The following is a 12,146-nucleotide window of genomic DNA, read 5'->3' as shown; positions in this document are numbered from 1 at the left end:
AAGGTAGGGGTTGATGACCTTCTCGAAGAACTTGTCCTTGGGGGCACTTGAAGAAGCCATGGCGATCTAGATCTATCAGAAAAACAGCTTGAAACAAAGACAGAGGATATTTGCGTGATACGGTGGTCAAAACCTTCGGGAGATTATATAATGATTTTTTACCGACCAAAAGAAGTATCATGCAAGAAAACGGAGTCTGGAGAGCACACGAGGTGTCCATGAGGCAGGGGGCGCACCTAGGGGGTAGGGCGCGCCCTCCACCCTCGTGGAAGCCCCGTGTCCTTCCCGGACTGCTTCTTATTTTCCTATTTTCTTAAATATTCCAAAACAGAGAAAAATTGCCATTAGAACTGTTTTGGAGTCGGTTTACTTATTGTACCGCGTACCTGTTCCTTTTCGGAGTCTGAAAAGTTCTAGAAAGTGTCTCTTATGTATTCCTCCGGGGTTACGGTTTCAATAACATTAGTTTCAAAATTTATGGGATTACCTGAGATATAATGTTTGATTCTTTGACCGTTCACCACCTTCGGATTTGTGCCTTCGAAGTTGTTGATTTTTATGGCACCGGAACGGTAGACCTCCTCTATGACGTAAGGACCTTCCCATTTAGAGAGGAGTTTGCCTACAAAAAAATCTTAAATGAGAGTTGGATAACAATACATAATCGCCTACATTAAACTCACATTTTTGTATCCTTTTGTCATGCCATCTTTTAACTTTTTCTTTAAACAGTTTGGCATTCTTGTAGGCCTGGGTTCTCCATTCATCAAGTGAGATAATGTCAAAAAGCTTCTTCTCACCAACAAGTTTGAAATCATAGTTGAGCTCTTTCATAGACCAATATGCCTTATGTTCTAATTCAAGAGGTAAGTGACATGCTTTACCATAAACCATTTTATATGGAGACATACCCATAGGATTTTTATATGCAGTTCTATAAGCCCATAATGCATCATCAAGTTTCTTGGACCAATTCTTTCTAGATCTATTGATAGTTCTATAAGCTCTCTATTGCTAAGTTCTACTTGACCACTAGACTGTGGATGATAAGGAGATGCAATTCTATGATTAACATCATACTTAGCAAGCATTTTATGAAAAGCGCCATGAATAAAATGTGAACCACCATCAGTCATTAGGTATCTAGGGACTCCAAACCTCGGAAAAATAAGTTCTTTAAGCATCTTAATAGAGGTGTTATGATCAGCACTACTAGTTGGAATAGCTTCTACCCACTTAGTAACGTAATCAACAGCAACTAAAATATGTGTATACCCATTAGAGGAAGGAAAAGGTCCCATATAGTCAAAGCCCCAAACATCAAATGGTTCAATAACAAGTGAATAATTCATAGGCATTTCTTGATGTCTACTAATATTACCAATTCTTTGACATTCATCACAAGACAAGACAAACTTATGGGCATCCTTGAGGAGAGTAGGCCAATAAAAATCGGATAGCAATACCTTGTGTGCAGTTCTATCTCCAGCATGGTGTCCTCCATAAGCCTCGGAGTGGCACTTGCATAGGATCTATTCCTGTTCATGCTCAGGTACACAACGTCTAATAACACCATCTACTCCTTTATAAAGATGTGGGTCATCCCAAAAGTAATGTCTTAAATCATAGAACTTTTTCTTTTGCTGGTATGTGAAACTAGGTGGTATAAACTTAGCAATGATGTAATTAGCATAATCATCATACCATGGAGCAGTACGAAAAGCATTTATGACCACTAGTTGTTCATCAGGAAAGCTATCATCAATAGGTAGTGGGTCATCAAGAACATTTTCTAACCTAGACAAGTTGTCTGCAACAGGGTTCTCAGCTCCCTTTCTATCAATAATATGCAAATCAAATTCTTGAAGCAAGAGAACCCATCTAATAAGTCTAGGTTTAGCATCTTTCTTTTCCATAAGATATTTAATAGCAGCATGATCAGTGTGAACAGTTACTTTAGAATCAACAATATAAGGTCTGAACTTATCACAAGCAAATACAACTACTAAAAATTATTTTTCAGTAGTAGCATAATTTCTTTGGGCACTGTCTAGAGTTTTACTAGCATACTGAATAACATTTAATTTCTTATCAAGTATTTGTCCTAGAACAGCCCCTACAACGTAATCACTAGCATCACACATAATTTCAAATGGTTTTCAATAACATCAACTTTAGCTTTATCAACTTCAATACCTCTTTCAGAAATTTTATGCCCCAAGACAATACCATCATTAACCATAAAGTGGCACTTCTCCCAATTCAAAACAAGATTAGTTTCTTCACATCCCTGCAAAACTCGATCAAGGTTGCTTAAGCAATCATCAAAAGAAGTTCCGTAAACAGAGAAATCATCCATGAAAACCTCAACAATCTTTTCACAGAAGTCAGAGAATATAGCAGTCATACATCTTTGAAAGGTAGCAGGTGCATTACATAAACCAAAAGGCATACATCTATAAGCAAAGGTACCGAAAGGGAAAGTAAAAGCTGTCTTTTCTTGATCCTCCCTCTTTTGACACAGGTATTTGAGAGAAACTAGAATAACCATCTAGAAAGCAAAAATATGTATGTTTGGATAATGTTTCTAGCATTTCATTAATAAAAGGTAAAGGGTAATGATCCTTTTTAGTAGCTTTATTTAATTTGCGGAAATCAATTACCATTCTATAACCTGTAACGATTCTTTGTGGGATCAATTCATCTTTATCATTAGGAACAACAGTAATACCTCCCTTCTTAGGGACACAATGGACATGACTTACCCACTGACTATCAACAAGGGGGTAAATTATACCTGCCTCCATAAGCTTTAGTATTTCTTTTCTTACCCCTTCTTTCATCTTAGGATTTAACCGTCGTTGGTGATCAACAACCGGTTTAGCGTCTTTCTCCAGCTTTATTTTGTGCTGGCATAGAGTGGGACTAATGCCCTTAAGATCATCAAGAGTATATCCAATAGCAGCATGGTGCTTCTTTAGAGTTTTCAATAATTTCTTTTCTTCATGCTCTGTAAGGTTAGCACTAATAATAACAGGATATATCTCTTTCTCACCAAGATAAGCATATTTAAGAGTATCAGGTAAAGGTTTAAGCTCAAACACGGGATCACCCTTAGGTGGAGGAGGATCCCCTATGATTTCAACAGGGAAGTTGTGTTTCAAAATAGGTCCCTGTTTAAAGAATACTTCATATATTTCCCTTCTTTCATTCATAAATATACCATTTTCATGGTCTAGCAAATATTGTTCTAGAGGGTCACTAGGAGGCACGACAATATAAGCAAGACCAATAATTTCATCTTTACTAGGCAATTCTTTATCGTGGGGTTGTCTACGAAATTTGGTAAAATTAAAATCATGAGACATTTCCCCTAAACCAACCGAAACAATATCCTTATTGCAGTTTATCTTAGCATTAACAATATTCAAGAAGGGTCTACCAAATATAATGGGACAAAAGTCATCTTGTGGGGAACCAAGAACAAGAAAATTGGCAGGATATTTAACTTTCCCACACAAGACTTCAACATCTCTAACAATCCCAACTGGTGAAATAGTATCTCTATTGGCAAGCTTAATAGTAACATCTATCTCTTCTATTTCAGCAGGTGCAATATCATGCATAATTTCTTTGTACAAGGAATGAGGAATTGCACTTGCACTAGCACACATATCACATAAGCCATGATAGCAATGATCTCCTATTTTAACATAAATAACAGGCATGCCTACAATAGGTCTATGTTTATTTTTAGTATCAGATCTAGCAATTCTAGCAGATTCATTGCAGAAGTAAATAACATGCCCATCAATATTATCGGCCAAGAGATCTTTAACCATAGCAACACTAGGTTCAACTTTAATTTGCTCAGGGGGTTTAGGTGTCTTAATATTACTTTTGTTAACCACAGTTGAAGCTTTAGCATGACCCTTTATTCTAACAGGGAAAGGTGGTTTCTCAACATAAGCAGTAGGAACAACAGAATCATTATAAGTGATGGTCTTTTCTTCAACTTTAATAGGTGCAACTACTTTTACTTCAATGGGAGGATTATATTTAAACCACTTCTACTTAGGGAGATCAACATGAGTAGTAAAGGATTCACAGAAAGAAGCTACTATCTTAGAGTCAAGTCCATATTTAGTGCTAAATTCACGGGAAGCATCGGTATCCACAAAAGATTTAACACAATCAAACTTAGGTGTTATACCTGACTCCTTACCTTTGTTGAGGTCCCAATCTTCAGAGTTGCGTTTAATTATTTCCAATAAATCCCATTTGAATTCAATAGTCTTCATCATAAAAGATCCAGTACAAGAAGTATCGAGCATGGAGCGATTATTGAGAGAAAGCCGATCATAATTTTTTTGAATAATCATTTCTTTTGAGAGCTCATGATTGGGGCGTGAATATAACATTGACTTAAGCCTCCCCCAAGCTTGAGTGATGCTTTCTCCTTCGTGAGGCCAAAAATTATATATATAATTACGATCATGATGAACCAGATGCATAGGATAAACCTTATGATGAAATTCCAATTTCAATCGTTGGTAGTTCCATGATCCAATATCATCACATAGCCTAAGCCATGTCAATGCATCTCCCTTCAAATATAAAGGGAATACCTTCTTCTTGATAACATCCCCGGGCATACCTGCAAGCTTAAATAATCCACAAAATTCATCCACATAGATTAGGTGCAAATCGGGATGTAATGTTCCATCACCTGTAAAAGGATTAGCTTGCTGTTTCTCTATCATACCCAAAGGAATTTAAAAGTAAACATTTTCAGTAGGTTCAGTAGGTTGAGGAGCAACTCTTCGCTGTACTGGTCGGGGTGAAGATACCCCGAACAAGCCTCTCAAAGGATTATGTTCCATAGTAACAAGTGACAGTAAATTTCAGCACACTATATAAATTTTTCCTTACCAAATTCCACCTACCAAAGGAACTTCACTCCCCAGCAACGGCGCCAGAAAAGAGTCTTGATGACCCACAAGTGTAGGGGATCTATCATAGCCTTTTTGATAAGTAAGAGTGTCGAACCCACCGAGGAGCAGAAGGAAATGATAAGCGGTTTTCAGCAAGGTATTTTCTGCAAGCACTGAAATTATCGGTAACAGATAGTTTTTTGATAAGGTAATTTGTAACGAGTAGCAAGTAATAAAAGTAAATAAGGTGCAGCAATATGGCCCAATCCTTTTTGTAGCAAAGGACATGCCTGGACAAACTCTTATATGAAGTAAAGTGCTCCCGAGGACACATGGGAATTATCATCAAGCTAGTTTTCATCACGCTCATATGTTGATATCACGCTCATGCATTATAATTGCATCATGTTATTTTATCATGGCTCAGCATATTGCATTCAAGTTTAACCGGATTAAATTGAACTTGAACAACTGTTGGCTGAGTTATGGTGCCACCATATCGAGCTGACTAGTGCAACCACGCTTACCTATTGGGAAGGTCTTAACTGGGTCTATTGTCATGCCTCTCGCCGGTGCCTCCAACGAGAGAAGGTTATGGGTGCGCACTACCCTGATCAGGTAGGCGGACATAAACCTCGTGTGCCCGTTGTTGTTGTTGTTGTTGTATGGATCCTTGTCCCCGTTTGGGACCGTTTATGTTTTGCCACGACGGTGGTTGTTGGTGTCTTTGGTAGGCACGGGGCCACCCATGACTTAACCCAAAGGGGAGTTGGTCGGAGTGGCCGGGAGAGTGTCATGGCAGTAGGACGGTTTTGTCGGAACGCCGTTGGTCCACCCGAATGGGAGTGCGAGGCCATGGGTTCCGTGGTGTGGGTACTGTGTGCTAACCTCTGCAGAGTGTATATTAAATCTATCGATAGCCATGCCCACGGATAAGGGCCCAATTCATGTCGGTCACACTATGGGTCAACAGTAATAGTAATAACTTGCTTAATAACAACCCTGGTTCGATGACGAGATAAGTTGGTGGTGATCGTGAAATGATCACTGTTTGGTTACGAGATAACTCGTTGAACCAAGAGTGGTTCCGTTTGTGATCCGTGAATGATCATCATGGTGTCGAGGATACCGAGTGATTGGATATTCGTGATGTTGTGCGAGAATCGTGGGTGAAGATCAAGCTCCTTGTGGTCATTTAATGATTACTACGTATTGTTTATACCAAGCTTGATTTGATCCTAAGATGATCGTGTGATGTCCGAGGTTGGTAAGTGATGCATATGTTGGTTACGAAGTAACCCGAGCAGAATAAATGATGCATATAGTGTCATCATGTTGCATGCTAGTATTGTCAGATTTATATGTTCATGCCATGCTCATATTGTTCTAGCTGTACCTTGTTCATGTTGTTCATGCCATGTTATCCTGATGATCTCATGATAATTCCTGCTTAACCTATAATTGCCATGTTGTTGTTGGTCTTGAATGCTTTTGGTTATTATGAGCTTGCAAGTACATTCCATGTACTGACCTGGCGTGTCATGCCAGTTTGCAGGTCATGCCGTGATTACTTGATTGCTTGGCGTGGTTTCCGTTCGTGCGAGCTAGGATAAGCGTTCCAGCCAGAGTCCCTGCAGAGTGGAGTTCACCATCGTCATCGTTCTTCCGCTGCTAGAGTTATTCCGCTGCATCGAGTTGTTCTCCTGCTTGCATAGAGCAACTGAGGAGGGCGTAGTGTCGCCGTGCCGATGTTATTCATTGTAATATCGGAGACATTGTATTCATATTCCTGTAATAATAGAAAGCTGGTTTGTTCTATGCTAAGCAGTGTCGTATTCCAGAAGACTTCTCCTCGATCTCTGGGCTGGAATACATGGTATTCCGGTTTCTCTGAGCCGAGGTGGCACACTACGGGTAGGGCTATGTTGAAACCAACTAACTCATACATGACGGTTCATCATCTTTATCAATGATGGGGAAATATCTTGAATGTTGTGCAAAGAAAACAGACAGACAACACAACAAGTTCTGCTAGCACATTAAGTTGACGTACAACCCTTTCTAAAAAAAGTTCAGGTACAAAAATAGAACATGTCACAATCAAATGTACTAGCACATTAGTGCTTCACATCCATAGCTCAGATTTAACTACTATCTAACAAGATTCAGTTGTTACCTCAAATTAGAGCACATCCAGGTAGCCAGCCCTGCCTCTTCTCCCAAAGAAGCAGTGGCCTCCGCCGCGCCATGTGACATCCATCGTTCCGAGCAACACGGGGAAAGCCTGACGTTGACTCCTGTAATGGACGTCGTCGACGGACCCTGGCACCAGCGGCGGCGGTAGGACTTCGATTGATGGATTGACCACTTATTTGACATGCACGAACACTTGATACAGGTACATCCCTAACGTGGTCCGCGGCGGCCTTGGTGGCGACAAATAGTATAACCCCGGTTCCTGCACCGGTATCTCAACACCAATCACCTTCGGTATGGTGGACGGCTTCTTCATCCATGCCATAACCATCAGAGCCCAACCGTCTGGAGGAACAAACATACTTAAGAGCTCACCTCCAAGGTCGTTGATAAGCTCATTCATGGACTCGTTGTTCCAAGCACGTCGAGGCATGCGGTGGAAGGTAAGCTTTGTTAAAACCTCAAGATTAGAGGGCACCAGGCCCCATCCTGGGTGCCACCAATCAAAGCTCACCAGCGCGCCATCGCAGAACAAACGCCGGGAAGATTCAACACATGACTACAGTCGAAAGTTTTCCGGAACCAGACGAAGAAATCATCCGATGGCGTTTAGACTTCGACAAGCAAGTCACTTATTTAGATGATGTGTGCAATGCCAAGAGCTTTGACAAGGTCGTCCGGCGAGACGGGAGGCCGGTCGCTGTTGATGGTTACCATCAGCACTTTGCCGACAAACTGGTCATCAAGCGCCGCCATGCCACTGTTGAGCGATAGCATGCAGCGCTCGAAGGCAGGTAGGACCTCAGGATCTCCAGCTCAAAGATCCATGTTGACCGGCGACATGATAGTGCGCTTGAGTACAAGGAGTATAGGAGGGGGATTTGGGGGAATTGGAGTAGGAATCAAGATTCCAGAGGTGGGGGAGGGGCGGGATATTGGGGATGAAAAGGTAGCATGAATTTCGAAGATGCGCCAATATGCTCTCGGCGCGCAAGCACAAGAAAACACCGGTGGCGCCCACATTTCGGCTGAGTCCTTATTCTTTCTTTTTTTGAGAGCCCAACCTTTTTAGGATCTTTTGAGAGCCCGGTTTGAGAGTCATAATTGACATGTTTGGCATTGCGTTACTACTCGGCCCATCAACGACACCTCACTGGCCCAAACAAGTGTACATCATCGAAAAGACACTAAGCTCAAATTATAACTTGAAAAAGGAGATATATACTCTGAACACTGGAGAATGGTGATGCCCTCATTTAGCCAACCAGCAGTTCGAGACAATAAATAGTTCGAAACAATGATATATACAACATTCAAACACTGACTAGTGACTACTACAGACATAAACATCAAGACATGATAGTTCATAAGAAGTCTTACTACACCACTAAAATGCACCCACCTGCAGCGCTCAGACTCTTATGATCCAGACGAGAATGACATTCTAAATAGAGGAAACTATTACATAGTAAGAGTTACATAGACGAGGATGACCAAATGACAAGGAATATACATAACAAAAGAGAGAACTGCCCATCCAGAACAAGCAGCGAAGACAACAAGTCATTCGAAGAGGGATGATCCAACACCATCATAATTTGTAGCTCCGCTTCAGCGACCAGTGATCCAGAGACACCGGTACTCCACCCTTTCGATGCAACAACCCAATTACCTATCAACCTGAAGGCTTGAACCACATTACTGCCTGTCGGACTTGAGAGATCCAAGGATCAAAGTTAATCCAGATGCCTTTGTCATTCTCACCTTCTTTTGGCTGCAGGCTGTATCATTGACAATCAGGGGAGTTTGCTCCCGAAGTCCTAGGGCTCGCCGTGTAGACACAATTGTCCATAGCAAACAGAGCCTCTCTGCCATCAAGGTCCTTGCCAATAGTGATCTCCTGGTTAATTGAATAATTGAGTCTGAGAAACAAAGAGTGTGAACCAAGGCTGTTTACCCGCCTCCAACTCCAAAATCTTGAAGGCCCCAACAAGCTAGTATCTGCTACCTCTTGAGCACTGCGTTAGTTTTCCCTTAAATAGGAAAGGGTGATGTAGCAAAGTAGCATAAGTATTTCCCTCAGTTTTTGAGAACCAAGGTATCAATCCAGTAGGAGACTACACGCAAGTCCCTCGTACCTACACAAACAAATAAGAACCTCGCAACCAACACGATAAAGGGGTTGTCAATCCCTTCACGGTCACTTACGAGAATGAGATCTGATAGAGATAATAATAATAAGATAAATATTTTTGGTATTCTTATGATATAGATTGAAAGTAAAGATTGCAAAATAAACGGGGCCAGAAATAGCTTGTTGACGGGAGATTAATATAAAGGAGAATAGACCCGGGGGCCATAGGTTTCACTAGTGGCTTCTCTCAAGATAGCATAAGTATTACGGTGGGTAAACAAATTACTGTCGAGCAATTGATAGAAAAGTGCATAATTATGAGAATATCTAGGCATGATCATGTATATAGGCATCACGTCCGCGATAAGTAGACCGAAATGATTCTGCATCTACTATTATTACTCCACACATCGACCACTATCCAGCATGCATCTAGGGTATTAAGTTCATAAGAACAGATTAATGCATTAGGCAAGATGACATGATGTAGAGGGATAAACTCAAGCATTATGATATAAACCCCATCTTTTTATCCTCGATGGCAACAATACAATACGTGCCTTGCTGCCCCTGCTGTCACTGGGAAAGGACACCACAAGATTGAACCCAAAGCTAAGCACTTCTCCCATTGCAAGAAAGATCAATCTAGTAGGCCAAACCAAACTGATAATTCAAAGAGACTTGCAAAGATAACCAATCATACATAAAAGATTTTAGAGAAGAATCAAATATTGTTCATAGATAAACTTGATCATAAACCCACAATTCATCGGATCTCGACAAACACACCGCAAAAAGAGTTACATCAAATAGATCTCCAAGAAGATCGAGGAGAACATTGTATTGAGATCCAAAGAAAGAGAAGAAGCCATTTAGCTAATAACTATGGACCCGAAGGTCTGAAGTAAACTACTCACACATCATCGGAGGGGCCATGGAGTTGATGTAGAGGCCCTCCATGATCGATTCCCCCTCCGACGGAGCTCCGGAAAAGGCCCCAAGATGGGATCTCTTGGGCACAAAAGGTTGCAGCAGTGGAAATAGGGCTTCGTGGTGCTCCTGGATGTTTTCGGGGTATATGAATATATATAGGAGGAAGAAGTAGGTCGGTGGAGCCACGAGGGGGAGGGCGCGCCCAGGGGGGTAGGCACGCCCCCTTCCTCCTGGCCTCCTCGTTGGTTGCTTGACGTCCATTCCAAGTTCCCTAGATCATGTTTGTTCCAAAAATAACTCTCCCGAAGGTTTTATTCCGTTTGGAGTTCGTTTGATATTCCTTTTATGCGAAACACTGAAATAGGCAAAAAAACAACAATTTACACTGGGCCTTGGGTTAGTAGGTTAGTCCAAAAAATAATATAAAAGTGTATAAATAAGCCCATTAACATCCAAAACAGATAATATAATAGCATGGAACAATAAAAAATTATAGATGCGTTGGAGACGTATCAAGCATCCCCAAACTTAATTCCTGCTCATCCTCGAGTAGGTAAATGATAAAAACAGAATTTTTGATGTGGAATGCTACCTAGCATAATTCTCAATGTAATTTTCTTTATTGTGGCATCAATATTCAGATCCGAAAGATTCAAGACAAAAGTTTGACATAAAAATAATAATACTTCAAGCATACTAACTAAGCAATCATGTCTTCTCAAAATAACATGGCAAAAGAAAGTTCATCCCTACAAAATCATATAGTTTGGTCATGCTCCATTTTCGTCACACAAGAATGCTCTCATCTTGCACAACCCCGATGACAAGCCAAGCAATTGTTTCATACTTTAGTAATCTCAAACTTCTTTCAACTTTCATGCAATACATGAGCGTGAGCCATGGATATAGCACGATGGTTGGAATAGAAATAATGATAGAGGGTTATGTGGAGAAGACAAAAAAGGAGAAAGCCCATTGTTGGAATATACAAGCCAAATTCTATAATGAAAAATTTATGTCAATGCAAGGAGTAGGGATTGCCATGCAATGGATGAGGCTAATCAACGGGCTAGGGAGATGCCCATCAATTTATGTCAATGCAAGGAGTAGGGATTGCCATGCAACGGATGCACTAGAGCTATAAATGTATGAAAGCTCAACAAAAGAAACTAAGTGGGTGTGCATCCCACTTGCTTGCTCACGAAGACCTAGGGCATTTGAGGAAGCCCATTGTTGGAATATACAAGCCAAATTCTATAATGAAAAATTCCCACTAGTATATGAAAGTGACAAAATAAGAGACTCTCTATTATAAAGATCATGGTGCTACTTTGAAGCACAAGTATGGAAAAAGAGGATTGTAGCATTGTCCCTTTTTGTTTCTTTTCTTTTTATCTTTTCTTTTTTCCTTTTTTTCGGGCCTTCCTTTTTTGTTTGTCATTTCTCTTTTTTGGACAATGCTCTATTAATGATGATCATCACACTTCTATCTATTTACAACTCAATGATTACAACTCGATACTAGAACAAAATATGACTCTATATGAATGCCTCCGGCGATGTACAGGGAAGGGCAATGAATCAAGAGTGACATGTATGAAAAATTATGCGTGGTGGCTTTACCACAAATACGATGTCAACTACATGATCATGCAAAGCAATATGACAATGATGAAGCGTGTAATAAATGAAACGGTGGAAAGTTGCATGGCAATACATCTCGGAATGGCTATGAAAATGCCATAATAGGTAGGTATGGTGGCTGTTTTGAGGAAGATATAAGGAGGTTTATGTGTGATAGAGCGTATTATATCACGGGATTTGGATGCACCGGCGAAGTTTGCACCAACTCTCAAGGTGATAAAGGGCAATGCACGGTACTGAAGAGGCTAGCAATGATGGAAGGATGAGAGTGCGTATAATCCATGGACTCAACATTAGTCATAAAG

This window comes from Triticum aestivum, chromosome 6A, assembly GCF_018294505.1.
Source record: "Triticum aestivum cultivar Chinese Spring chromosome 6A, IWGSC CS RefSeq v2.1, whole genome shotgun sequence".
Classification (NCBI taxonomy): Eukaryota; Viridiplantae; Streptophyta; class Magnoliopsida; order Poales; family Poaceae; genus Triticum; species Triticum aestivum.
Note: the sequence above shows the minus strand (reverse complement) of the source record.